This window comes from Erinaceus europaeus, chromosome 10 (genome assembly GCF_950295315.1).
Source record: "Erinaceus europaeus chromosome 10, mEriEur2.1, whole genome shotgun sequence".
NCBI lineage: Eukaryota > Metazoa > Chordata > Mammalia > Eulipotyphla > Erinaceidae > Erinaceus > Erinaceus europaeus.
This window is the reverse complement of record NC_080171.1, coordinates 42,607,125-42,621,201: the sequence shown is the minus strand read 5'-3', so window position 1 is coordinate 42,621,201 and position 14,077 is coordinate 42,607,125. Positions and strand designations below refer to the sequence as shown.

General features: G+C 39.1%; 1 long non-coding RNA gene across 1 annotated transcript in view; it reads right to left on the bottom strand.

Annotated features, from left to right (window-relative positions):
* Positions 1-13,010: 13,010 nt before the first annotated feature.
* LOC132540876 (uncharacterized) overlaps positions 13,011-14,077 on the bottom strand; it is a 43,458-nt gene continuing 42,391 nt past the window's right edge. The window contains exon 3 of the long non-coding RNA XR_009552014.1: positions 13,011-13,117. This is a non-coding gene — a long non-coding RNA (uncharacterized LOC132540876). The remainder of the gene's footprint in view (positions 13,118-14,077) is intronic.

The window sequence follows — 14,077 nt, the reverse complement described above, 5'->3', positions numbered from 1 at the left end:
TAAGGCCGAACTGACTATGAATGCTAAGTTGAAAATTATAGCTGAGCTGCACAACATTTGAAAGGTTTTGGAGTCTTTTTATTGTTGTTTTGTATCACAAGTGAAATTTGATTTCTACAGCCTTTTTCTTTACTGTATTTCAAATGTCTGTCACCAGTAACTAAAGCAAACAGATACGTGGTGGGAGTCTTGGGCTGCCTGCCACTTGGAATGTGAAGACAAAAAGGTTCCCTGTTTCAAATGGCTGCCAGCCACTGTCTGAAGGTAACTCATGAACATCTGCAGGATTGAAAATACAAAAGAGGAGAATAAAGGGAATATGGACAGGAGAATACTGGAGCATCGTAGGTAAAAATCTTGGTAAGTAATAGTGTTCAAACAATATCAAAGTAAATGTTAAAGAGTTGATGAGCCTTTGAGGATATTTGAGGGAATTTTAGTTCTTTTAGATGTTACAGCATACACAACCTGGTAATTTTTACTATCTAGCATATCACTTTGTGCTTGGGAATGACATCTGATATGCAGCTAGCATTTAGGATATTGTCCATAGCTAGCAAAACACCTGTCTATGGAGACAGCAGCTGTAAGTTCATCAGCTCACTGAGGAAGAAAGGATAACACTGGCTGAAAAATGACAGAACCCTCAACATCTGGAAAAATATCATCTAAAAAAGCCCAACAAACAAAAGGATGGGAAGCAGATGTGTAAACCTGGGACAATTCAGGTTAAATAAATCACACACACCCCCCCCCCCCCAATTCTACAGACCTAGTAAGTCATTGTGGTCATAAAATATCTCTCTTGGGCCATGTTTCTTTGATTGCTTTTTTCTCTCTCTCTCTTCTTTTCTTTCCCTTTCTTTCTTTCTTTCTTCCTTCCTCTCTCTCTCTCTCTCTCTCTTTCTTTCTTTCTTTTTGCCTCAGTTGCTGGGGCTTGAAGCTGTCTTGGGATATGTTTCTATTTGAGAGGCAAGAGACACAGTAAGTATTTTCCCTTAGAGAAGTCAAATATTATTCACTTATCATATAAGCCACTGAGAACAAGCGCAAGGTGGGATTTCTGCATCCTCACATTTCTTCAGTTACCTGGAAAATAATGGCTTTCCAAGCTGCAGATGCTACTATGATATCAATGTGTCCTGGAACCCCACCTCCCCAAAACAGGGTGGAGGGGATGAATCAATTTGTCAATGCTTATACCCAACAGAGAAGCAATTTCAAAAGCCAAACCTTCCACCTTCTGCACTCCATAAAGTTCTTTGGTCCAAACTCCCAAACTCCCATAAAGAGAAAGAACAGGGAAACTTCCAACAGAGGGGATAGGATACAAAACTGCATGGAATTGTACCTATGTTATCCCACAATCTTGTCAATCATTATTAAATCACTAAAAATAAAAAGAGTTTCATCTACAAAAACACTTTCCCTATTTTTTTGTGTGTGACTTCAGCATACTTCAAAACCTATCTCTCTGAAGCCTTCATAACTGTTGATTTTTTTTTTTTGTCACTGCTGCTGCTTTGTAGTACTAGACAAGTGTGCTAGTAAAACTCCTGTCTTGTGGTCCAGGAGGTGGTACAGTGGATAAAGCATTGGATTCTCAAGCATGAGGTCCCTAGTTCAAATCTTTCCCATTAAAATGTAAACCTTCATAAAGGAAAAAGCTCTTTTAAAAAAAAGGAAAGAAAATAATGGTTTTCCTTTATTCCCACATTATGCATAATCACTTCCCAAGGTATTATTTTCTAGTAACTATTATTTCTGTGTGTTCTATCTAGTCCACTGTCCTCCACCTAGAAAGTTCTACATGGGGTTGTGGTGTGCCAGATAGAGTGCATACATTACCATGCACAAGGACCTGAGTTCAAATCCCTGGCCCCTACTTGCAGAAGGCAAGTTATATGAAAAATAGAGTTTCAAATGTCTCTCTCGGGCTGGGGAGACAGCATAATGGTAATACAAAAGCCTTTCAAGCCTGAGGCTCTGAGATCCCAGGTTCAATACCCAGCACCACCATAAGCCAGAACTGAGCAGTGCTCTGGTCTCTTCTTCTCTCATGGTATCTTTCCCTCTGTATCTACTCTTTTTCATTAAAATAAATAAATAAATAGTATTATCAAGTGTCTCTCTCTTCTTCTCTATTCCCTCCTTCCCTCTCAATTTCTCTCTGTCTCTACTTCAAAAAAGATAAAATAAAATTAAAAAAATAAATGAAATGGAAAAAAAAAAGAAAAAGAAAAATAGCCACCTGGAGGAGTGGAGTCATTATGCAGGCACTGGAGCTCCAGTGCTAACCTTGGTGCCAATTGAAAAAATGAAAGTTATACAGAAAACCCTTCATTTTTTTTGCCTGATTCTGTATTTCTTTCACTCAAAGCACTTGGCATTTTTCCAAGGAAATGGGCACTGAAATGCAAGCACATACACATATATGTAGTGGAAAGAAAAGAAAATATTGGAAAAGTGGTATAACAAAACATATGGTAGACAAGGGAGTTATGGGGTTCTGTGAAGTAGGGCATGGTTGGGACAAATCTTACTGAGAAAATTAACATTTACACAGAAATGTAAACCATATACAAAAAAGAACATACAACTATTTGAGGAAAAGCATTTCAGAATGAGAAGTATTAATTGAAGTAAAAGCATACCGATGAGTTCATGATTAGCAAAAGACTAAATTTAATAAAAAGAAGAAAAGTAAGAGATGAGGTCAAAGATGTAAAGACAGTTATGCCATTATAACTTAAATGGGCTGAAACAGAAAGCTGTCTCCTTGGCACCTGACCAATGTAAAGAACATTAGTGGGTACTGGGAAGAATACATGCTTCACTCGGGCATTCTACTTTGTCTTTATACTGGCTAACCACAAATCAACATCTTTTGAAAAGGGCCAAAACCAACTAGATTCCAGCAAGTTGTGACACCTTGGGGACCCAATTGCCCTAATGACTCCTTTGAACTCAAGTTTCCATGAGTAATGATTCTGTTAATTGGACCCTCCTTTAGAAAATGGAGACAGCCTCCACCCAGAAGTGCCTTGTGGACTCATTACTTCCCCAAGAGGGCCAATTTTAAATATTAACTTAATATTGGGCTCTTATTGAAAATTAATACTTGGGTTGGCAAGATAGCTTACCTGGGAGCAAGCCTGCTCTGCCATGACCATGACCCAGGTTGAGCACAGGCCTCTCTACACTGGGGAAAGCGTAGGCCTGTGGTGCCTTTCTCTCACTCGATGTGTGTTTCTCTGAAGAAGTCAGTGAAAAGGGTTAATGCCCCTGTGACAAAAATAAATAAATAAACAAATAAATAAATAAATAAATGAAAAAAAAAGAAAGAAGGTAAATTGATGCCTTATCTAACAACAGTCTTGTAAATTTCCCATCTGATACCCTCTTTTTGCGATATATTAATCCTAACTTTATAACTCACAGGTAGGGATGAATAAACAAACTCCAAGTAACAACAGTAAATAATATTGTAACTGCTCAGTAGTATAGTTCAGGACTTGCATACATAAAAGCCTAAATTCAAACCTGAACATCACATATGCTAGAATGAAGCTCTGAGTCTCTCTTTTTTTTAATATTTATTTTATTTATTTCCTTTTGTTGCCCTTGTTGTTTTATTGTTGTAGTTGTTGTTGGATAGGACAGAGAGAAATGGAGAGAGGAGGGGAAGACAGAGAGGAGGAGAGAAAGATAGACACCTGCAGACCTGCTTCAAGCGCCTGTGAAGCGACTCCCCTACAGGTGGGGATCCGGGGTTTGAACCGGGATCCTTATGCTGATCCTTGTGCTTTGCGCCACCTGCGCTTAACCCGCTGCACTACAGCCCGACTCCCTCTGAGTCTCTTTTTAATTCTTTCTCACGCACAGTAGTCAATGTATATTTTTAATTTTTAAAAAAAGAAATGGTGTGGTTTTGGAGGTGGCACAGTGGTAAAGCTTTGGACTCTCAAGCATGAGGTCCCAAGTTCGATCATCCGCAGCACATGTGCCTGAGTGATGTCTTTCTCCTCCTATCTGTCTCATAAACAAATAAAATCTTTAAAAGAAAAAAAGAGAGAGAAAAAGGAAAAAATAAAATAAAATAAAGAAATGGTATGTTCAAGAAAATAGCATGGCTGGCTGCAATGACATCTTGACTTTATGTGACAAAAGTGAAGCTGTGCCTGGGAGAAACTTGATCTCCCACTCTGTCACATGTGGCAAAGTTACTGGTTCAGTAAGGCCTCACTTCAAAGAGTTTCTTCTAGATGGACTATGCCTGGTAACTAATGGTTACACCAAGTTGAAACTCATCTGGTGTGGCCAGATGGTGGTGCACATGGTTAAGTTCACACATTATAGTGAACAAGGACCCAGGTTCAAGCCCCTGGTCCCCCACCTCCAGGGGGAAAGCTTCACAGGTGGTGAAGTAGGGATGCAGGTATTTCTGTCTCTTTTCCTCTGTATCTCTCCTTCTACCCTCACAATGTCTCTTTGTCTCTATCCAATTATATATAGATTTGGTAGTATCCACTGGTAGCTGTTTAATATTAGCATCAGCTATACAAAACCCGAAATGGTGGTGGTAACTGTACTCAGTGATAGTACTCCTGTTCTTTTTCCTATCGGAGGTAAATATTCCCCTTGGTAAACTTCATTATATTTTTACAGACTTGTGGTTTATTTCTGATGACATTAAGTTTGGGCAGTCACTTGGAAAATTACAAACTGGGAGATTAAAGACACCCTCTTTGGGTCTGTGAAATATGCAAAGAAATGATAGCTGGTGATTAAATCACTTGGGTTGCTCATTGAGCTGTTTCATGATTGAGAGAACAACGGGACTTAAACTGCTGAAACCATCTGCACTGCCAATATAGTCACCACTGCTACTTGGATGAACCATTGACATGAACATGGCATTGTAGACAAGGCACAAACTAAAAGGTACTCCATTTCTGATACACTGATCACCATACATAGCAGGAGCAGGTGGTAATGCCCTATGCAAGTGCCAGTTTCTCTCAAATTTTTTGACAGTAACCAAAACTTTGGTATGCATAGCAATCACTGTATCACCTTCTCGTGATGCATCCCGTGAGTACCCATTGATTGGGGAAACTGACGATCCTTCCTAGCCGACTGAATCCACAGGGATCCCAGTCACTTTCAAAGCTAGCAACAAGCAGCTCCTGAAAGCTTTCAACCTGACCTGTTGACTGGCTACGGAAGAAGGGCAAACGCTAGAAGAAGAACTGTATCAAGAATGTTTTTGAATTTATGGATTATCTATGGTTTGACAAGCTCATGTACTTTATTTTAAAAACTACTTGATAATGGACTTTCTGATGCCATGGGCATTACAGATTTCCTATTACACATAGGCACATCCTACTCATTGTTGTTGCCACCAGGGTTTCTACTAGGGGTCGGTATCTTCAGGACAAATCCACTGCTCCCAAAGACCTTTTTTTTTTTCTTTTTCTTTCTCTTTTCTTTGTTTCCTTCCTTCTTTTATTTTTTTTCTTTTATTTGATAGGGCACAGAGAAATTGAGAGGAGAGAGGGAGATAGAGAGGAAAAAAGAAAGATGCCAAAGGCACTGCTTCACTACTCATAAAGCTTTCTCCTCCAGGTGGGGACTGGGTGGCTGAATCTAATGCTTCATGTTTGGTATCATGTGTGCTAAGCCAGGTGTGCCACTGCTTGTGTTAGACTACTGTCTTCAAATGCTGCCTCAGCCTTTCCTAGCTCAAGGGAGTCCTTAATTCCATTTTGGGTGGCACACTTCCTAACAAAGCCACAGAACCTAGATATAGACCAGGGCCCATGAGATGGAGCACATGTTCACATATATCCATCAGTTAGGGGAAAATATATACCTCAAAGTAAAAGTCCACAACAGTTTGCAGTGACTCAATAAGTGCAGCAAACAAGTAGGAAGACCTAAAAAAGGACACCATAAAGTACTTAATCAAACAGACCTAGATACCCTCTTCACCTACTTCCTATTTCACTTCCCTCAATCACTCTAAGGCTAATCTTCTCAGACAAAGTAAGGACTACAAAAGCTGGATAAGGGCAAAAGACTAGTGTACTTTAATGAAGGCTCTCTTCTCACTACACACCACCCCATCATCCAGGGTCCTAGTCAGGGAATCCTGGGATTCCATATATATATGATGGGCCTAGACCTCTAATAGATCCCTCTCTCCACCATCACTGGTCATCTCCATCAGGTACAGCATCATGAATGGACCCTTTTGTGTGCCTCTACAGGACCTTGCCCTAAATGTGGAATAACAATGGTAGGGACTGCCTCATTCTCCAAAGGGAGTCGGGGTCAATATATTCTGCCACTCAAGTAATATGGGTCCTGAAATGAATGCAGCCTAGAATGTTCCTAGCTATGACAACAGAATTTGAGCTCAGAACTACAAGGACGCAGAGGTTACACAGACCCCTGATTTAAATAAATCTAAATATATCTCCAGATCAGATTGATGGAATTTACACTTGGTGGTATTTATATACTTTTTCCATATTTGGAAGCTACTCTCTGCCCTGATCAAGCTTTCTAGATCTATTTCCAACTCTGACATCATCTCCCCAGATAGGCAGACTGCCACATGCAGCACATTATTTGGGTGTGTGTGGAGTCTTGGAAGCTTGACTACCCTACTTTCTCCTACAAATGGACCTTGAGAGCTTGTTTGGAGGTTCTAGTTGGGGAGTCTATTCGGGGAAGGCCGTCCTCTTCGATTGAGTGTGTAGCTTTGGGAGGGACGCACATGGAGCAATGAGGGAGCAAAGGGATACCTGCCTAGCCAGACAGATCAGCCAAATCAACCCTGGAAATCATTGAGGTGACAGATGTCACACCCAGATTTCCCTCACATCCTAAAATAAAAAATATTAATAAGAGCAGAAGATAAGAAAGGTATAATTCCACACAATTTCCAGATTTCTGCATACCATCCCCCCACTGGAAGCTTTCCTATTCTTTATCCCTCTGGGAATATGGACCCAGGGTCATTATGGTGTGCAGAAGGTGGAAGGTCTGGCTTCTGTAATTGCTTCCCCACCAAACATGGGTGTTGGCAGGTCGATCCATACTCCCAGCCTGTCACTATCATTCTCTATTGGGATGGGGCTCTGGAGAGTTAGGGGTCCAGGGTACACTAATGAGGTCCTCTATCCATGGAAGTCAGGTTAGCTTCATGGTAGCATCTGCAATGTGGTGGCTGAGAAGGACTAAAATATAAAGCAAAACAAATTGTTTAATAGTCAAGATCCTAAAGGCAAGAATGTAGCAGTTGAGTTTTGGGATCTCCATTTTGGAAAAAGCTATTAGGTCAATTTTAAGTAGACTCCAGAGGTCCCATGAGTTTATTATTTCCTGAGCATGACAGCTAACATTCAGGTGGACCAGAGATCCAGACAATTACCTTTTGCCCACCTGCATGTTAGCTGTTGGACTCAGACAAATTGGTAAAATCATGGGCCCTATGGAATATACCTAAAATAGACCTAATAGCTTTTACCAAAATGGAGATCCCAAATCTCATCTGCTATATTCCTACCTTTAGGTTCCCAATTATTAAACACTTTGTTCTGCTTTATATCTTAATGCTTTTTAGCCACCAAGTTGCAGATGCTACCTACGATGACACCAGCCTGACTTCCCTGAGCAGATGACCTCACCAGTGTGTCCTGGAACCCCATCTCCCCAGAGCCCTGTCCCACTAGGGAAAGATAGAAACAGGCTGGGAGTAAGGAATGACGTGCCAACTCCCATGTCCAGTGAAGAAGCAATTACAGAAGCCAAACCTTATACCTTCTACATCCCATAATGATCTTGGGTCCATACTCCCATAGGGATAAAGAACAGGAAAGCTTCTAACAGAGGGGATGGGATACAGAATCTGGTAGTGGGAATTGTGTGGAATTGTACCCTTCTTATCCCATGATCTTGACAATAATTATTAAATCAATTTAAAAAACTGTCTCTGAAGTATTTCTGAGTTTACATGTTACATAATCATCTGTGTAGAAAATATGAAAGAATCTGGGGAAATAGCATAGTGGCTATGGAAAAAGATTTTCATGCCTGAGCCATTGAGTCCCAGATTCAACCCTAAGCACCACTACAAAGTAGAGATGAGCAATGCTCTGAAAAGAAAAAAAAGGGGGGGCGAGGCAGTAGCACAGTGGTTTAAGTGCACATGGTGCAAAGCACAGGACTGCCATAAGGAATACAGTTCAAGCCCCTGGCTCCCCACCTCCAGGGAGGTTGATTTGCAGGTGGTGAAGTAGGTCTGCAGGTGTCTATCTTTCTCTCCCCCTCTGTCTTCCCTTCCTCTCTTCATTTCTCTCTGTCCTATCCAATAACAATGACATCAACAACAATAATACTAACCACAACAATGATAAAATAATAAAGGCAACAAAAAGGGAAAAAATAGCCTCCAGGAGCAGTGGATTATTCGTGGTGCATGTACCAAGCCCCAGCAATAACTCTGGAGGCAAAAAAGAAGAAGAAGAAGAAGAAGAAAAAGAAGAAGAAGAAGAAGAAGAAGAAGAAGAAGAAGAAGAAGAAGAAGAAGGAGGAGGAGGAGGAGGAGGAGGAGGAGGAGGAGGAGGAGGAGGAGGAGGAGGAGGAGGAGAAGAAGAAGAAGAAGAAGAAGAAGAAGAAGAAGAAGAAGAAGAAGAAGAAGAAGAAGAAGAAGAAGAAGAAGAAGTAGTAGTAGTAGTAGAAGAAGAAGGAGGAGAAGACATGCAGTAAGACTCAATAAAAACCTGCTTGAACTAGGAAGCAGTTATAGTAAGATTTCCAGTATTTAACATAAATCCATCAAAGCTCATCATTTTTTCTATAAGACAGAAATACATAAGTACAATTTGAAATTAAAAACATAATACTGATTTCACTTATACCTCGCAAACTTTGGTACTTAAGTATAAATCTAGCAAAATATGCACAATGTCTACATGAGATGACTGTTAAATTCTAATCAATAAGATCACAGAAAGATGAATAAATACAATGAATAGGGAGATGTTCCATGTTCATAAACAGGGAGGCTCAATATTGTCAAAATGTCAGTTCTTTAACTTCATTTAAATATACACTGTAAGCCCGATCAAAATATTTTATAATTGTTTATTAGCTGCTTATGAAATTTATGTTGATAGGCAAAAAGCAAAGACTAACCAATACAATATTAAAGAAGAAGATTAAATTGGAAAAATGACACTATTTGACCTCAAAAATTTACTTTAAGGCTACAATAATCAAAGCATTATGCTACTGTCTAAAGAATAGACAGATAAAACAATGAAACAGAGAAATAAATTCCAATAGCCAGTTTCTTTTTTGACAAAGGAGCAATAGTAATAAAAAGAGAAAAGATAAATCTTTCAAGCAATGTTTTTGGAATAATTGAGCATCCACACACAGAAAGAGCAAATGTAGAAGCAGACTTTCAGAACTTCACAAATATGAATTCAAAATGTATTACAGACTTAAATGTAAAACATAAAACTATTAAAATCCTAGATCACATAGAAAAGAACCAAAATCACACTGGTTATTCGGATGACTTTTAGACAATATACCAAATATATGGCCCATAAATTAAGTTATGGGCAGTTTGATCTTTGTTAAAATTGAAAATTCTGCTAAGCACACGGTTAAGTGAATGAAAAGTTAAGTCATGGACTGGAATAAAATAAATTTTAAAATGTCTTTTGAGAAATAACCAATACAAAATATGCCATAAACTCTTAAAACCAAACAAGGAGAAAACAAGCAACTCAATTACCAGTTATATAAGGCCAAAAGTCTTGACAGACACTTCACCTAAAAAGATGTGCATTGTTAGCAAATAAACATATGACAAGATGCTTCATATAATCATGTCTCCCAGGGGATTATAAATTAAAATAACAGTAATACAATACAATGCTCCTATCTATTAGAATAGTTAAAACCTGGCTAGTGAGAATATGAAACAAAAAGAATTCTAATTCTTTGTTAGTTGCGATGCAAAAAAGGGCAATTCACTTTGGAAGAGAACTTGGCAATACATTTTTTTCTTTGTCATCTTATTATTTTTATTAGAGCACTGCTCAGCTATGGCTTATGGTGGTGCAGGGAATTGAACCTGGGATTCTGGAGCCTTAGGCATGAGAGTTTCTTTGCATAACCATCATGCTATCTACTCCCACCCTGACAATGTCTTACAAAACTACATATAGCCTTACTACACAACCCAATAGTTGCAATTCTAGGTATTTATTCAAATGAGTTAAGAAGAATTTGTATCTACAAACAAAACCACAATAAATGTTCATAACAGCACAATTACCCAAATTTGGAAGCAGCCAAAATATTCTCTAGTAGGTGAGTAGATAAATTATGACAACAAAATTTATTTAACACTTAAACAAACAAAAAAAAATCCTAAAAGATAATACTGAATAAAAGAAGCCAATTTTATAAAACTACAGACTGTTAAAACTATATAACATTCCAGAAAAGGAAAAAAAGAGAGAGATAATTTTTAAATGAGTTACTGCACAGGGCTCATGAGAAGGGGGTGATAAATAGACTGGGCACAGAGGATATTTAGAGCAGTGAAAATACTTTATTATGCTATAATAATGTATATATGTTACCACACAGTTGTCTAAATCCCTAGAATATATACCAAGGGTGAAGCCTAATCAAACTATAACCATTGAATGTTTATTAAGTATCAATGTAGGTTTATAAGTTATAATAAATATAGCATTCTGGTGGGTCATGTCAATAGTGGAGGAACGCTATGCATTTGATGAGTCATGGAGTCTACGAGCATTAATATATCTTCCTCTCAATGGTGCTGTAAGACTGCAATTTCTGTAAGAGGTTTTTTTTAAGTGTTTCTCGAACCAGGTGGTGGCACACTCAATTGAAAACACATGTTGTGGTACATGAGCACACAGGTTTGAGTCCCCATTCCACACCTGTGGAAGTTTCAGGAATGGTGAAGCATGTCTGCAGGTATCTCTCTCTCTCTCTCTCTCTCTATTCCTTTCTCTCTCCTACTCCCTTCTCAATTTCTCTCCTATCTAATTTTAAAAAAAAGGAAGGGAGGGAGAGAGGGAGGAAGGAAGGAAGGAAGGAAGGGAGAGAGGGAGGAAGGAAGAGAGGGAGGGAGAGAGGGAGGAAGGAAGAGAGGGAGGGAGAGAGGGAGAGAGGGAGAGAGGGAGAGAGGGAGAGAGGGAGGAAGGAAGAAGGGAGGGAGGGAGGGAGGGAAAGTGGCCATAAAGAATGGTGGATTCATTGTGCAGGTGGCACGTAGCCCATCGATAAACCTGGCGGCAATAAAATAAAGTAGTATTTCTGCCATGATCTCTTTCACTTTATCCTAACATTCTCTCACCCCTGGTCTTCAAATTTTATTAAGTTACTAAATGCAGCTGAAAAGAATCATGACCCTGCACTGCTTCCTGGGTAATGGTTAAGAAGTGGGTAGGATTACATAGATCTATTTTTAAAATCTAAAGTTCCATACTGATCATTTCTAGGCATAATATGTATTTTTCTTCCCTGAGTCAACTCAAATCTATCTATTTGGTTTATTTTCCAGGTGGCCAGTGTGGCCTAAGAGGGTTGTATTGTCCTCCTATTGTGGCTGAAACAAACTGCCACAAAATAGGTGCATTAGACCAACTTGAGACTTACAAAGTGAAAATAAAGATGTTAGTAGGCCTGATTATTTATGGAGGATCTGATTTTTTCCCTTCTTTTTCCAGGTTCTAGAGGTTTTCTGTATTTTTGGCTAGTGACACCTTCATCAAGTTCATTAGTATAGGTTTTCCCAGCTATATAAAAGTGCATCATCCCAGGGAACCCTCCTGCACTGTTGGTGAGAATTTAATTTGGTCTAACTCCTGTGGAGAAGAGTCTAGAGAACTCTCAAAAGGCTAGAAGTGGACCAGCCTTATAAACCCTGCAATCCCTCTCCTGGAGATATATCCTAACGAACCAAACATACCCATCCAAAAAGATTTGTGTATACCTATGTTCTTAGCAGCACAATATGTAATAGCTAAACCCTGGAAGTCACCCAGGTGTCCAACAACAGATGATTGGCTGAGTAAGTTGTGGTCTATATACACAATGGAATACTACTTGGCTATCAGAAATGGTGATTTTACCTCTTCACCCCATGTTGGATGGAACTTGAAGGAATCATGTTAAGTGAGATAAGTCAGAAACAAATGATGAATCTCACTCATAGACAAATGATGGTCTCACTCATAGAAGTTGAAAAAGATCAGAAGGGAAAACACAAAGGACAACTTGGACTGGAGTTGATGTTTTGCACCAAAGTAAAAGACTCTTGGGTTGGGAGTCGGGCGGTAGCGCAGTGGGTTAAGCGCATGCGGCCTAAAGCACAAGGACTGGTTAGGATCCCAGTTCAAGCCTCCAGCTCCCCATCTATAGGGGAGTTGCTTCACACGCAGTGAAGCAGGTCTGCAGGTGTCTCTCTGTCTGTCTTCCTCTCTAGCTCCCCCTTCTCTCTCAATTTCTCTCTGTCTCTATCCAATAACAAAAAAAAGAAAAGACTCTGGGGTGAGGTAGAGGGTTCAGGTCCTGGAACATGATGGCAGAGGAAGTCCTAGTGAGGGTTGAATTGTTATGTGAAAAACTAGGATTACTTAGGTAATGCGTATGTTATGCATGTACAGACTATTGTATTTTACTGTCAACTGTAAACCATCAATCCCCCAATAAAGAAAAATTTTTTGAAAAGTAATGTCCCTACAAAAACTGTTATAAACCAAACTGGCATAAAGAGAAGTAGCAATTACCATTAATTTATATGGAAATAGTATTGAGCCCTCTCAAATAATCTTAAAAAAGAAACATACAAAACCTGTAACAGCACTAACATGTAATGAAAGAATGATAGAGCGAATTGCAGAAAGTAGAAATAATGTATGCACAAAGTAGTTTCACTTACCAAAATCAGCAAGATGGGACATTCAAGAAACCTGAGTCGTGTTGGTGATGGTGAATCAAGCTGAGTTGTCAAAAGTTGGGGTGCTGGGAAGTATAGGAGGCTGGGCTGTGGAAGAGAGAGAAAGAGGATTATCTACTAACATCTCATCATTGCATGAATCCATCAGGGCAGGTATGTCACCAAGGTTACATCTCTTTCCATATTTGTCGGCCTCAGTGTTGAAGATAAAAATTGCTTGAGTATTGTAGATGATATGGAATGTTTAAAACACTGTGGTATACTTTATTGCCTAACTTCACTATTCTAGCACACAATCCTCTCTAGGCACCCAAAGCATCTTGCAAACCTAAACTTACACGATCTCTCCAAACTAAAGCCGTATTTTTCTGCAATCATTATAGCAATGTACATCATAGAGGAAATCTCATGCAACTACCTCACATTCAGTTCCTGGATGACTTTGCTTTTGGGCCACTTGTGTTTGACCATAGTCTTCAATGCTGTATTGTATTTTCCTGATACAATAGGACACATAATGCTAATGGATGTACAAAATAAATTTAGATAAAGCATAGCTGCTTATGGCCATGGTTCAAAGCTACAGTGACTTGATGCTAAGAAACAGAATATAGTTCCCAGGAAAAAAGCTGGGCAGTGCCATTAGCTTGACAGATGACACAAAACAAACACTGAATACTATTTTAACTTCTGTTATAAAAGTGAAAAACCTCATTTCTTTACAGTTACCAAAAACTGGTATTATTTCCGGTCCTTTGTAAAAGCAAAGTAGTGTAATAGGAACTTTGGAAAAGCAGATGTTAGTAGTATGTGAAAATTTCTTCTGTCATCACATGTAATTCACTATTTTATAACCTCTTACTTTTTTGTGGTTATATTGAGGTTACCTAAATATCCCAGTGTAATTCCCCTATCTCAAAATGCTTAACTGAATCACACCTGTAAAGCCCCTTTTGCTATGTATGTTATCTTGTCTGCAGGAGTAGGCGATGAGTATATGGATAGCTTGGTCATCATTCTGTCTGACAAAAGGGCATAGGAGAGCAA